The following is a 12,796-nucleotide window of genomic DNA, read 5'->3' as shown; positions in this document are numbered from 1 at the left end:
GAGACCACACCTGGAGTATTGCGTACAGTTTTGGTCTCCTAATCTGAGGAAAGACATTCTTGCCATAGAGGGAGTATAGAGAAGATTCACCAGCCTGATTCCTGGGATGTCAGGACTTTCATATGAAGAAAGACTGGATAGACTCGGTTTGTACTCGCTAGAATTTAGAAGATTGAGGGGGGATCTTATAGAAACTTACAAAATTCTTAAGGGGTTGGACAGGCTAGATGTAGGAAGATTGTTCCCGATGTTGGGGATGTCCAGAACAAGGGGTCACAGTTTAAGGATAAGGGGGAAATCTTTTAGGACTGAGATGAAGAAAACATTTTTCACACAGAGAGTGGTGAATCTCTGGAATTCTCTGCCACAGAAGGTAGTTGAGGCCAGTTCATTGGCTATATTTAAGAGGGCGTTAGATGTGGCCCTTGTGGCTAAAGGGATCAGGGGGTATGGAGAGAAGGCAGGTACAGGATACTGAGTTGGATGATCAGCCATGATCATATTGAATGGCAGTGCAGGCTCAAAGGGCCGAATGGCCTACTCCTGCACCTATTTTCTATGTTTCTATGTTTCTCAGCAAGGCCACTATCCCGCACTTTGTGAGGCACCACAAATGTACGAAATTGGATAGAACAAATCTGGAAACTCAAAATGTAGCCACGCCATAACATGCGCAACTAAATAAATGTATCATCTCATTGTTCAACATACCCCTTGCTCTGCCATTGAAATCAAGCCATGGAATGAACCCTGGCTTAATAAGATGTGTAAAAGGGTATGCCAGGAACATCAGCAGGCAGAGCCAAAAATTAGTTGAAAACCAGTGAAGCTGCAACACAAAGTCCATATGGGCATCTCCCAACAATAGCAGTCATAGTCGTCTTTAAAAAATCCCACAACCAACAGATTAAATCAAAGGTCTGCAGGCCTGCTGATTCTGGTCCTGAATGGACCGTACAGTGAAAATGGTGGAAGATAATGCTGACAATGGTGCCAGGTTGAATTTACTCATGAGTTACTGCTCATTGATAGCCACTTTGGATTTCATCAGCACCACCCAGTTCCAGGCCTCAGCATAGCCTGGCTAAGGTGAAAGTGACTGCCCTTTGTGTCAAACTAGTCATTGAACCAAGGTAATCCTCATCCTTGGTATCAATGTACATCACAAGTGTGACTTAAGGAAGTCAAGGTAACTCAAGTCAACAGGTGTTGAGGAAATGACACACCTCCTGTCATTCCAGTTTTTTCACTATCTACAAGACACCAGCCAGGAATGTGATGTGATACTCTCTGTTTGCTGGATGAGTACTGCTCTAAAAACTCCTCAAGAAGACCAACACCATCCAACACAAAACAGTCCACTTGAATGACACTATTCCACCACCCCAAATATTCATTCCCTATCGTGAGTCAAGGGTGTTTTGTCCCAGATAGAACAATGAAATTCTTACTTGCTGCAGCACGACAGAATATGTAAACATAGTACACAGTAAACAATATGATAAACGAGAGAAAAAAAAGTTCAGTGTGTATATATACACACACATATATATATACTAGACCAAGTGGGACCCATTGGGTCCCGTCCTCTCAACACGCGTGGTTATATACACCCATATATAATACACACATATACATACACACATACCGAGCACCAGTGCACGGTAGTGTACTGTGAAACTGTGAAAATAACTTTGGCTCAATGTCTCCAGTATGGAATTTGCACTGTTTCTATATTGCACCTTTCATTGTTGCACCCTGTTTAAAATACCTCAAAGGTTTTGCTACATTTTGGCATACTGTGAATATTTTAATATTTTAAATAATGTATGTCTATTGTCTATTTTTATTGATATGTTATCTGTCTGTGTTTTTAATATTACTTGCACATTTGGAGAAATGTAATTTCGATCCTATGTGTAACTACTGTTGCATAATTGAATTGACAATAAAGTTACTTTGACTTTGACTAGTTGCTGTGTTGACTATCTACAAAAAAAGCACTGCACTTACTTGCCTTGGCTACTTCAACAACATTACTCAGACCCTCAAGCTCCACCACCATTCATGGCCAAGTGTAGCTCATGCTTACAAATATCACCATTTGTATTGCAGTTTATCTCCAACAAACACACCCATCCTGACTTGGAGATACCACCAGTCCTTAGTCATCACTGGGTCTGTCCTTGAACTTCCTCCCCAGCAGCATCATGGAAAACCTTAACCAGAAGAATGATGTGGCACAAGAAGGCAGCTCACTGCCTGCCATCTTTCCAAGATAAACTAAAAATGGGCATTAGATGCCACACTTGCCATTGATATCCAGATCTGGTCAAAATGAGCAAGAAATTTAACCCATCTGTTCCCCATTCTACTACAATTTACCAGGGTAACTTGCAAATTTATCAATCTCCTTGTCACCTGCCCATGCAGCTTGGGGTCAGTAGATGACTTGATGTTGCCACCTCTTCAAACAATGCCAACCAAAGCCCCAGCTACAGCTTCGTCTACTTATTGTTTTTGCTTTCGCCTGTTTTCTAACGTCAATCTATTAAGTAAATTGCTCCTATGAAACTTGACATGGAACTTGACTAAAACCTGTTCTCACAATGGCACACATACATAGAGAATTTAGGGGGGGGAAATATGCACGTCATTGTCTGACTAATCTCTCTGATTTCTGCTGGAGAATGGGTGCAGCGTGAACGGAAGTCTGCCGTGCGCTATTCTCGCAGAGAACTTCAAAACCGGCAGGGATTCAATGGTTCGAGCAGATGAGAAATTGTTGAATTGGGAGAAGGATGAAAAGAATCAAGGGAACAAAACGCGATTGATGGAGTGAAAGAGCTTGCGTGTATTTAATTCCTTTCACAATCTCATGGCGTCCCGAAGCATTATACGGTCAGTAAAATGTCTGACTGGCGTTACCATCAGGAACAAAGAAAGCAAGTTGCTCCGAATAAGATCTCACCAGTCACCAACAAGAAAGTGATAACGAGCGGGGAAATGGGCTTTCGCTGGTGCTGAGTGAGGATTAACAATGGGTCAGGGTGGTTTCAGCACTGTGGCAGGGTAGTGCTAACACCATCCATCGGGTGGCCCGTCCCTAAAGTTGACCAGGACTTTCCGGGCAAGGATAATGGAGCACAGACCAGTGACTCGTATTACAAATTCCTTGCATTCCTTTCCCCCTTTGCCCATTGTTCCCTTTCCCCCCACCAAGGTTAACTCGAAGTTCAGAGAAACACCCTGTTCCTGTTCACAAAGAGAGCTGCCGGCGATTAAATGATCGCAGCATCATCCGTTCAACAATATAGTCGACGGCATCAATCATCTTTCTGGTTTACGGCTGGAAGTTAAAGGAAATGCTATTTGCCACACTTCCGAAGTTGACCTCAAACCGCGCTCGGCCGTGTCAGTGTGTGATCCTGTTCCCTTTGCATCTGCAGCATTCATTCGGCAAGGGAGACACAGCCTTCCAGCCACGGGCGAACTCATTACATCCGATCAGGGTGAGTGGAACAACGTCTTTTGAACTCAAGCGATCGTGTTTCTGGCCAGTTAAGCGGTGACTCAGGATCACGCACCGAACACGTCAACAGTAACAGAACATCGCATCCAAAATATTGCAGTGACTCATTCACATCACACTACCTGTTCATGATCACTTTGTGATTGATTCAAGTCCAACATGTTCCCGCGCATGTTCCTATCCCTCTTCACAAACTAGTGTTCACATACCTTCCTTTATATAGTGACTTTCATAACTTTGGCGTCCTCACAGCCAACGAAACGCTCTTCGATCTGCAATCGAAAGAACCCACAACTGCCACAACGCCACTATAGACAGAAATGCGGTGATCATGTCTTCGATCTGTTGGTGGGATGTTGGTTTTGGATCCATGGTTCCCTTAAAGTGGCAACTCAAGCAGAGAGAGTTGGGGGCAAATATTTTACCCAGAGGGTGGTGGGTGCATGGAAAGCACTGCCAGGGGTGGTGGTGGTGGTTTTTAGGTTTCTAGGAGATACGAGACTAGACTAGACTCACACGGGAGGCCTGGTCCCCCAACGCAACCCGTTCCCCAACACAACATTCACCAATCAAATCCACCCCTCCCTGTCCCCTTCTCACTTCTACCCTCCTCCCAACCTCCCCTGCACTCCACCTCTACCCCACTCCCTCCCTCTCTCTCTCCCCCACTCCCTCCCTCCCTCATCCCTCTCTCCCCTCCCTCAAGAGTCAAGAGAGTCAAGAGTCAATTTAATTGTCAGCACCCCTCCCTGCCTCATCCCTCTCTCCACTATTCCTCCCTCATCACTCTTTCCCCTCTAACTCACCCCTCATCGCTCTCTCCCCCCCTCCCTCCGCCTTCTCTCCCCCGGTGTCCCTTGCCAGCGGGTAGACAACAGGGCTCGGCGCTGCCCCCCCATCTCCCTCTACCACCCCATCTCCCTCCTCCCCATTTCCCTCATCCTCCTCCCCTCAATCCCATTCCCTGCCCCAGTATCTACCCAGGTCGTAGAGCAGCTTGGAACTCGGCCTGGTTCTCGCACTCCGCCCGGCCCGGCCTTGGCTGTTGGCTGCCGAAGCACTCGCGGATCAGGCCCTCGATGGAGCTGGGCTTCCTGAGCTGGGGGCGGGGTGAGGGTGGCAGGCAGGCAGAGCAGGAAGTGGAGGCTGTGTCCCTGTGGTCCCCAAGACGCTGGTACACCTTGACCAGGCCCCGGGCTTGGGCCCTCAGCTCGGCTGTCTCGGCGACGCCCTTTCCTGACTGATAGGAGAGGAGACCAATCTGTGTGATGGTGACTGACAGCAATCTGCGCATGCGTGTTTTTTACAATCTTTAAACCTTAATAACTTTTACAATTTACCATCGATCGGAACAAACTTGTTGCACTCGCAGCACAGGCGAACGGTGAGTAAGCAGGCGAAAAATCGGAGCGCTATCACGTACTGTTTTTGGGCAATAGAAAAACCGCGCAAACCGGAAGATCAGAAGATCAGAGTTTTAGAGAGAGAGAGAGAGAGAGACAGAGAGAGAGAGAGAGAGAGAGAGATTTCTTGCAAATAAGAAACTGATTCCACAACCACTAAGCTCACACCATCAGAAATCACCAAATACGGCATCTAGATAGTCATGTGAGTTCTAATCATGTAAGGTGGTTCCGATCATTCCTGTGATTGCAAGAACTAAGTAAATCCATCTTTCTTTCTTTCTCTTAGTACTGCCCTCAAGTGTCAGCCTGGGCTGAGCCTCTGAAATGAGATTTGAATCCACAACGCTATTGAAGCAGAGGTGAAAGTGTGACCAATGCATAATCTATACCCATACAATACTGTGCTTTATTATAGTGCTGTTATATCCTGTTTAAACCATCCACAGCTTCCCTGCTCACTGTCACTGCACCCTACTCAATTTCTATGACTCTTCAAGATTTCTTTGTCCTTAATTTCTGGCCTTTTAAGTGTATCTAATTTTCACTGCAGCACCACTGATGATTCTTCTCTCACTTCATTGTTGCTCAGGTATAATTTATTGGGGGAAATTATTTCTGATTTGTAAAAGAATCTGCTGTTCATGAACTGGGAACAATGTTGTCTGCCTTGCAGGAATTTGTTTTTATTATTTATGGTCCAAAATGAAACGGAACAATTTAGCAATGATATCGATCTGTGAGATCGATCTGTGATCTTTGCATTATAAAACAGGGTAAATGATGAAAATCTAGCATAGGCTTATAATTTAACTTTTTGTCGATGTGATAATCTTTCTTTGCATCCAATAAACAGATCCTTCCATTTCATTCTTTTTCATCATGTTTAGATTTCCCTGAACTGCATTGGTGGAGTAGCAGACAATGAGGAAGGCTGGGAAATAAATTGCTACAGAAATGGGCGGAGAAATGGCAGATTGAGTTTAATCCATGCTTGTATGAGGTGTTGTACTTTGGGAGGTCAAATCTAAGAGGAAAATATACATTTAATGGCAAGACCCTTAACAACATTGATGTACTGAAGGATCTTGTGGTCCAAGTCCAATGGTCCCTGAAAGTGGAAAGACAAGTGGTATGGAAGAAATGCTTGCATTCCTTGGTCGGGACATTGAGTATTAGAGTCAGGAAGTCATGTTGCAGCTTTATAGGACTTTGATTAGGCCGCATTTAAAGTGTTGTATGCAGTTCTGGCTGTTCCTTTGAAGGAAGTGGAGGCTTTGGAAAGGCTGAATAAGAGCTATATTAGGTTTAACAGAATGCTGCCTGGATTAGACAACATTAGCTATAAGGAGTGAGCTGTATTGTCCAATATGCTCCGTAGTTTGTGGAGCATCCTCCCCTTCAAGACCGCCTCCCATCAATCCAACTCCGTCCCCAGGACGGAGCCAGCCTTCTTGATGAGTTTGTTAATCCTATTGGCATCAGCGGCCTTTGCCCTGCTGCTCCAGCACATGACAACGAAGAAGATGGCATTGGCTACCACCGATTGTTAGAACATCTGCAGCATCTTACTGCAGACGTTGAAGGAGCGGAGCCTTCCCAAAAAGTACAGCCGGCTCTGTCCCTTCTTGTGAGAGAGGAAAAATATATAGGAAATGTGCAGAGATGCTTGCTGGTGGAGGTAAATACACAGAGAATGGTAAGTGCCTGGAAATGTGCAGAGATGCTTGCTGATGGAGATAAACACAATAGTGGCATTTAAGAGGCTTTTAGATAGGCACCAGGGCATGTAAGGAATGGAGAGATACGGGTCACCTGCAGCCAGAGGGGATTAGTTTAACGGCTCATGTTTGGTATAGACGTTGTGGAAAGAAGGGCCTGTTCTTGTGCTGTAGTGTTCTATGTTCTATGCAACAATGCTATTTATCCCAACTATATATAATGTGTTGGTGCTTTCCACTGGTGGGGTAAAGAAAATTCACCTGTATCCTTTAATGAATTTATTTGAGGCTAGTATGTATTCTTGCAAGCTTGTATTTATCTCCCTCTTAATTGAATGTATATTTGCTAACCTTTTTTTCTCTCTCCCTCACAAGTGAATTGCACCTCAGTACAAACCAGTGTGCTTTCAGACAATGATTTTGCATTTGTTTCCATTGTATTTCCTCACCTTTTTCAGGAGACTGGAGGACAAATGTCCAATAGATACTTTATACTGTATAAGTTTTATAGTCTTAATTTGTACCTGAAGCTAATATGTTAGTTCTGGCCTCCCGCTGATCATTAGCTTGCTACTTATTTGGAAATACTATGGTTAGGGAATGGATAACTAGTTTACAAAAGTGCAATATATGCATATACAAGACATGAAATATAAACTTACACATAGGAATAACAAGAAGTCATACATGCATCGATTCAGTATAAATCTAGATAGTCGTAAAGCAGGCTCAAACGGTCTTGTAGCGGTCTCCTGTTCCTATTTATTATGTTTTCTTATATATGTGAAGTCCCACACAGTTTGCTGGTTTTCTTTGAGAACCTAATATAGATGAGCTATTTTTAACGCGAGAGGATATTCCGAGACATGTGATACTTGTATGTGGTAAATCTAGCGTGCTTGGGAGCAACAGGTGACTCTGAGGCGATGGTTTTGAAAACTCTACCTATGGAGTTTTCCTCACCTATGGTCTGGATCTGTTGTCTCCGAAATGAACGGAATTGATGGTTATGATTAGTTTATAATTTCTTTATCATTGCATAACTGGGCAGAAAGAGATAAACAAGGTAGACCTTGTCTAAGAGCAGAAAGTGCTGGAAACACCCAACAAGGTCAAAGAAAAGTCAACATTTTAAGCTTCAGAAGGTCTTTGACCTTGATGTCTTCATTGAATTCTCCATTTACAGGACTTTCTTAACCTGTTGAGCAATTCTAACAGTTTCTGCCCAGTTAGTATTTACTTTGGATTTCCAGCTTTGGCCAATATATGCTTTTGTAGCTACATTATGATCCTTTTAGCATTATTAACTAGAATGTTCATTCAAAAGTTATACGAGAATGTTTATTTATAGTTACAAATGTTTTAAATATATATAACGTTGTAACTAATACTAAATATTAACATACTATTTAAATAAAAGTATTCTCATAACTTGTGGTTGAAAATGTTACTTTTTCGAAGTTTTTCAATATTATTCAAATAGAAACAGTTTCCATTCTGAGATTGTGCTGGGTTAAGTTTGAAATATATAATTCAGCACTAGACTGAGACTAGTACATATCCACTGCTGTCTCTCATGCATTATACTTTAATTTAATCTCAATATTATTCAGAAATTATTGACCTTTTGAATATGCTAACAAACATTAATTTCTAGTAAAAATCTTTTGCTCAGCTCCCCGGAAAAGTAGCATATTTGGTGTTGTTATTTTTGCAGCCTGCGCATTAACAAAATGCATTTCTCACCTGTTTCAATCTGTTCACAGATTTCCAATAGAACTTAACATTATTTAAACTCTCTGACTTTGATTTTTACAAAGCCTTAATTTGCACCTTTCTTCTGGACTTCTGATTATTCTCTGTCACTGCTCTTTATGTCATAAGGACAAATCCCCGCAGCTCGAGCAAATCGTGATCTGACAGCATTCCCTGTTAATTGTCTTGGAAACACATCATCTATCATTCCACTCTCTTACATGTTCACGTATGAAATGGGGAATGGGAGGGGGTGGCTCGGAGACACGACGCATAGGCGTATTTTCCATCTTGCAATTCCATCTTGCAATTCCAAAATATGAGGACACTTATTTATAACATTAGAAGCACTCGTGACCACTCCAGAAATATGTAAGTGACATTTGCCGATATAGGCTTTGCGCCGAAGAACACTGCATTTCTGCATTTAATCGTTTTTACACTCTCCTTTTTTCAAATTCTTCCCGTGCATAATCTGTTTTTTTTTGGCGTTCTTTCTTTGTAATATATTTTTTCCGGGTGCACGCGTTAAAATGCAGAAATGAAAAAGGCATTGCATGCACAGAGTGGGTTCCCTCCCAGGACACCCGAGAGACGACCCGGCCCGGCCCGGCCCAGCCCGGGCTCTAACCGGCTCGCGCCAGCTGCCTCCCGCGTCACTCACTCGCGCTCCTCGCACCCACCCCCTCTGATTGGCGGAGAGCCCGGCCGGGTGACGTGGTGAGTGCGTCAGCCGACCCGGGGAGGTTATAAGAAGGCGGGTCCGCGGGCGGGCGGGGGCGGAGACGGAGACACAGCCCGAGCGACCGACCGATCGGCATCGACGCTCATCACCACACAAACACAAGAAGTTATTTTATTTCTATATAAAAAGGGGGTGGAGGTTAACAGAGTGAGAGAGGGGGGGAAAAAAAAGGGAAGGAAAGATAGGAGGGGGAAGCTTGACAACGGATCACACAGAAGACAAACAGGGCAGCAGCGTGGAGCGGAGCAGAGCGCCTGAGTGAGACGCGCACTTCAATGAGGAAGCACATCCCTGTAAGTGAGGGGCGGCGGCGGTGGAGAGGGAGAGGGGCGCGTGGCCGGGCCGGGCCGGGCACAGGGAGCAGATGCGCGTGTCCGTGTCGAGCAGGGGGAGCGGGCGCGTGTCCGTGCCGGGCAGGGGAAGCAGGGGCGCGTGTCCGTGCCGGGCACAGGGAGCAGATGCGCGTGTCCGTGTCGAGCAGGGGGGGAGCGGGCGCGTGTCCGTGCCGGGCAGGGACAGCAGGGGCGCGGGTCCGTGGCGAGCGGGGGGAGCGGGCGCGTGTCCGTGCCGGGCAGGGGCGCGTGTCCGTGTCAAGCAGGGGGGAGCGGGCGCGTGTCCGTGCCGGGCAGAGGGAGCAGGGGCGCGTGTCCGTGTGTGTAGGGGGCGCGTGTCCGTGCCGGGCGCGCGCGCTCCTGTGTCCGTGGCGAGAGGAGGGGGCGCGCGGGGAGGAGGGGGCGCGCGCCGTTAAACGGTCGCCTCCTCTAAGATGTCAAACTCCGGCCCTCGGCGGGAGATGTTCCCGGGGCCCCGCTCCCTCACTCCCACTCCCTCTCCCCTCCTGTGGGGGGGAGGTTCAAGGGCTGGCTGACCCTACACTCGCCACCAAAGATACTACAATCTTTGCTCGCCTCCAAGCTCCCCCACACCCACCCCTTCCTTTCTTCTCCGGGGGACGGGGGCGAGCAACAGCCCACCCTCCTCCTGCCATCAACATGCGATATTACAGGGGCTCCTGGCCCCAACGAGGAGGAGGAAGGTGGGGTGGAAAGCTTATGGGTCGGTTGACCCTACTTTCAACACCCCTTCCTCCTACCCTCGGGTTGAGGTGTTGCGGGGGCTCCGGGCCCTGTGTGGGGGTGACAGGCTCATGGGCTGGTTGACCCGTCTCTCTCCGTCCCCAACACCCAGCCGCTGCCAGTCCCGGAGATGGGGTGGTCTCCGCATTCCCGGCCGCCGCTGAAATCAAAGATTATCTTTGGCTGAATGGCTCTGGGCTCTGGCCCGTCTCTCTCCCCCCCCCCCCCCCCCCCTCCCCCCATTCTCCTCTCCCTCTCCCCCCCCCCCCCCCCCCAACAAATGTTCTCTGCATTCAACATACACCTCCCCTTCAGCTTTGTCGGTGGCGGGGCGGAAGAAGATCCCACGACCAGGGTGCTGCCTCTCCTCCTCCTGAACCCACCCCTGCGGGTTGGCGTCGTTTCGTTGTCCGTCCTGCCTGCCTCTGGAGTCTCGCCGAGCGCCAGCCGTGCAGCGTTTCCCATCGACTGTGACTGCGGACGGACCGGCGCCCTTCCTGCCCCCTCGCCCGCCCGCCCGCCAGCTGTCTGCTCTCTTGCTCCGCTCTCCCGGCGCAGCGCTGGGATCCTGCCGTGCCCGCCTTGGCTGCCACGTTTCCTGCAACACGGCGGCGGCGCATCACGGTGCACTAGCTGGCTTGTGGAGCTTTTTCGGCGGGTCCCCGACGGCCAACACGCCTGATAGGTGCGTGCCGGTCCCTTTCCAGCTGCTTTTTGTCTCTGTCGCCGCCTGGAAAGTTTAGCCGGAGGTTTCGCGGGTCGAGCAGGCGATCTGGCTTGTAGCCTTCCCAGGAACGCTGCCCGGCGGGCTTTGGTCTCTGCAACGTGTAAAATCGCATGGCGGCCAGGAGACTGCGTGCATTTAATACCAGTCTCCACACCTTAACCTGCTTTAGTGGAGATTTCAGCATGAACCAACCTCCCTCTCATTCACTAGTTCAGCTTAAAATGGATGCCCCGATTAGTATCGCAGTGCAGTTTCTTTTGATGAACTGCAACTGGTCGATGTTTGTGGCTCTGTATGTCATTTGACATTTTAACATCTCTTGATTCTGTGAAATTTATTAAATGTGCCCTTCAGTCCATGCACGTGTTGCGCTCGAATCTTGGTGCTGTGTTGGCCGTCTTGCCATCCTGGTTTAAGCCGGTGGGGTTCCCTTGTAATTTTCTGAGCCGGAACTATCCTATGGGAAGACATTGTGAAAGACCAATTATCCTTGAGGTTATCTTTTAAAACCGATTGAGTAACCAACCAGCATCAGTGCAAAGAAAATCCAAAATCCAAATATTTTTTGGGTTAATTAAGATATTTCTGGGGACTAAATTTTATGAAGACAGCTACACTTGTCTACTGCATGTGCTATAAAACAAATCTATGATTCAATTCTAAATTATGGAACAACATTTGCATAATTACAAAATAGATACAAAACCCTGGAGGTCAGTCAGCATCTCTGGAGAAAAGGAATAGGTAATATTTCGGGTCGGACAATATTCGTACAATGGGTTCTACAATTGTGCATTGTTTGAGTAGATTTATCTTTGGTGTTGTAATGGTTAATCAGTGCCATGGGTGACAATTTATAACTCCCCAATAATTGTCGTCTATTTAAATTTTAATTGAATGTTCCTTTAACCCTGCATCAGCAGAACATTATTTTCTGATCAAAAATTGAATGCTCCACCAATGTGGACATGATGTTTTTAATCTTGTCCAAAAGCATTTGCAATTTACTGCACTGGTGCGTTGTCATTTTTAAGAAATCTAGGATAAGTTGTTAGTTTTGTCAAATTGAGAATTTAGTAAATTCAATCTCCTCAATTGAAATTAGTGATTTTACATTGATATTAATGTGCAGTTATTCTGTTAGTGAGAGCAATTGTGTTAATGAGTCATTGGGACTAAGAATGTATAGATTATCATTTCTAGAGTGACTTGAGAGTTTTGAATATTGTGCTAGCATTATTCACAGTACAAACATACAGAATTTGCAGGGATTGATAGAAGATGAGAGCAAGGAATGAATCCTGAAATTTTAGATGTGCTTTCTAAATTAGGTACATTTCTTGATGATCATGAGCCCATTACTTGGTTTTTCCTAGTGCTCCAATTAGTTTCCAACTCCCAGATAAATGAGAAATAGATGTTTCTTCATTTTATTAATTCTGTTCTTGAATAGACATTGTACCTGTGAGGCCTGTTACATAGGCTGCTGATCCATAAAGTAGATGTGAATGCATATGGCTGCAGGAGTATATCAGTTGTGCCAGGGCCAGGTTTGAAGCTCGCCAACACAGAGACGTGAATTTGAATCCAAGTGATTAAATAAATGTGGAATTAGAGCTGGTATTAGTAACTGTAACCATGAAGTGATTGGATTATTGTGAAAGCTAATCTGCTCACCTATACCCTATAAGGGAGCAAGTCCACATCCAGTCTAAAACTAGTGTTGTCCCAGACCAACCAATACCATTGACTCCTTGGTTCAGAGCCAGTTAAGAATGATAAAAAACAAACATCAACAGCGATATCTACGTTTAGTCTCTAAAGTTTTTTTTAAGTG

At 46.0% G+C, this 12,796-nt stretch overlaps 1 protein-coding gene across 1 annotated transcript in view; it reads right to left on the bottom strand.

Moving 5' to 3' along the window:
- The window catches only part of lgsn (lengsin, lens protein with glutamine synthetase domain), a 64,474-nt gene extending 60,663 nt beyond the window's left edge, over positions 1 to 3,811 (bottom strand). Inside the window, exon 1 of the mRNA XM_055635047.1 lies at positions 3,742 to 3,811. The gene's annotated coding sequence lies outside the window, so the exon portion shown is untranslated. The remainder of the gene's footprint in view (positions 1 to 3,741) is intronic.
- Between the last annotated feature and the right edge of the window lie 8,985 nt (positions 3,812 to 12,796).

The sequence above is a fragment of the Leucoraja erinacea genome, chromosome 5, assembly GCF_028641065.1.
Source record: "Leucoraja erinacea ecotype New England chromosome 5, Leri_hhj_1, whole genome shotgun sequence".
NCBI lineage: Eukaryota > Metazoa > Chordata > Chondrichthyes > Rajiformes > Rajidae > Leucoraja > Leucoraja erinaceus.
This window is presented reverse-complemented; position numbering and strand designations above follow the sequence as displayed.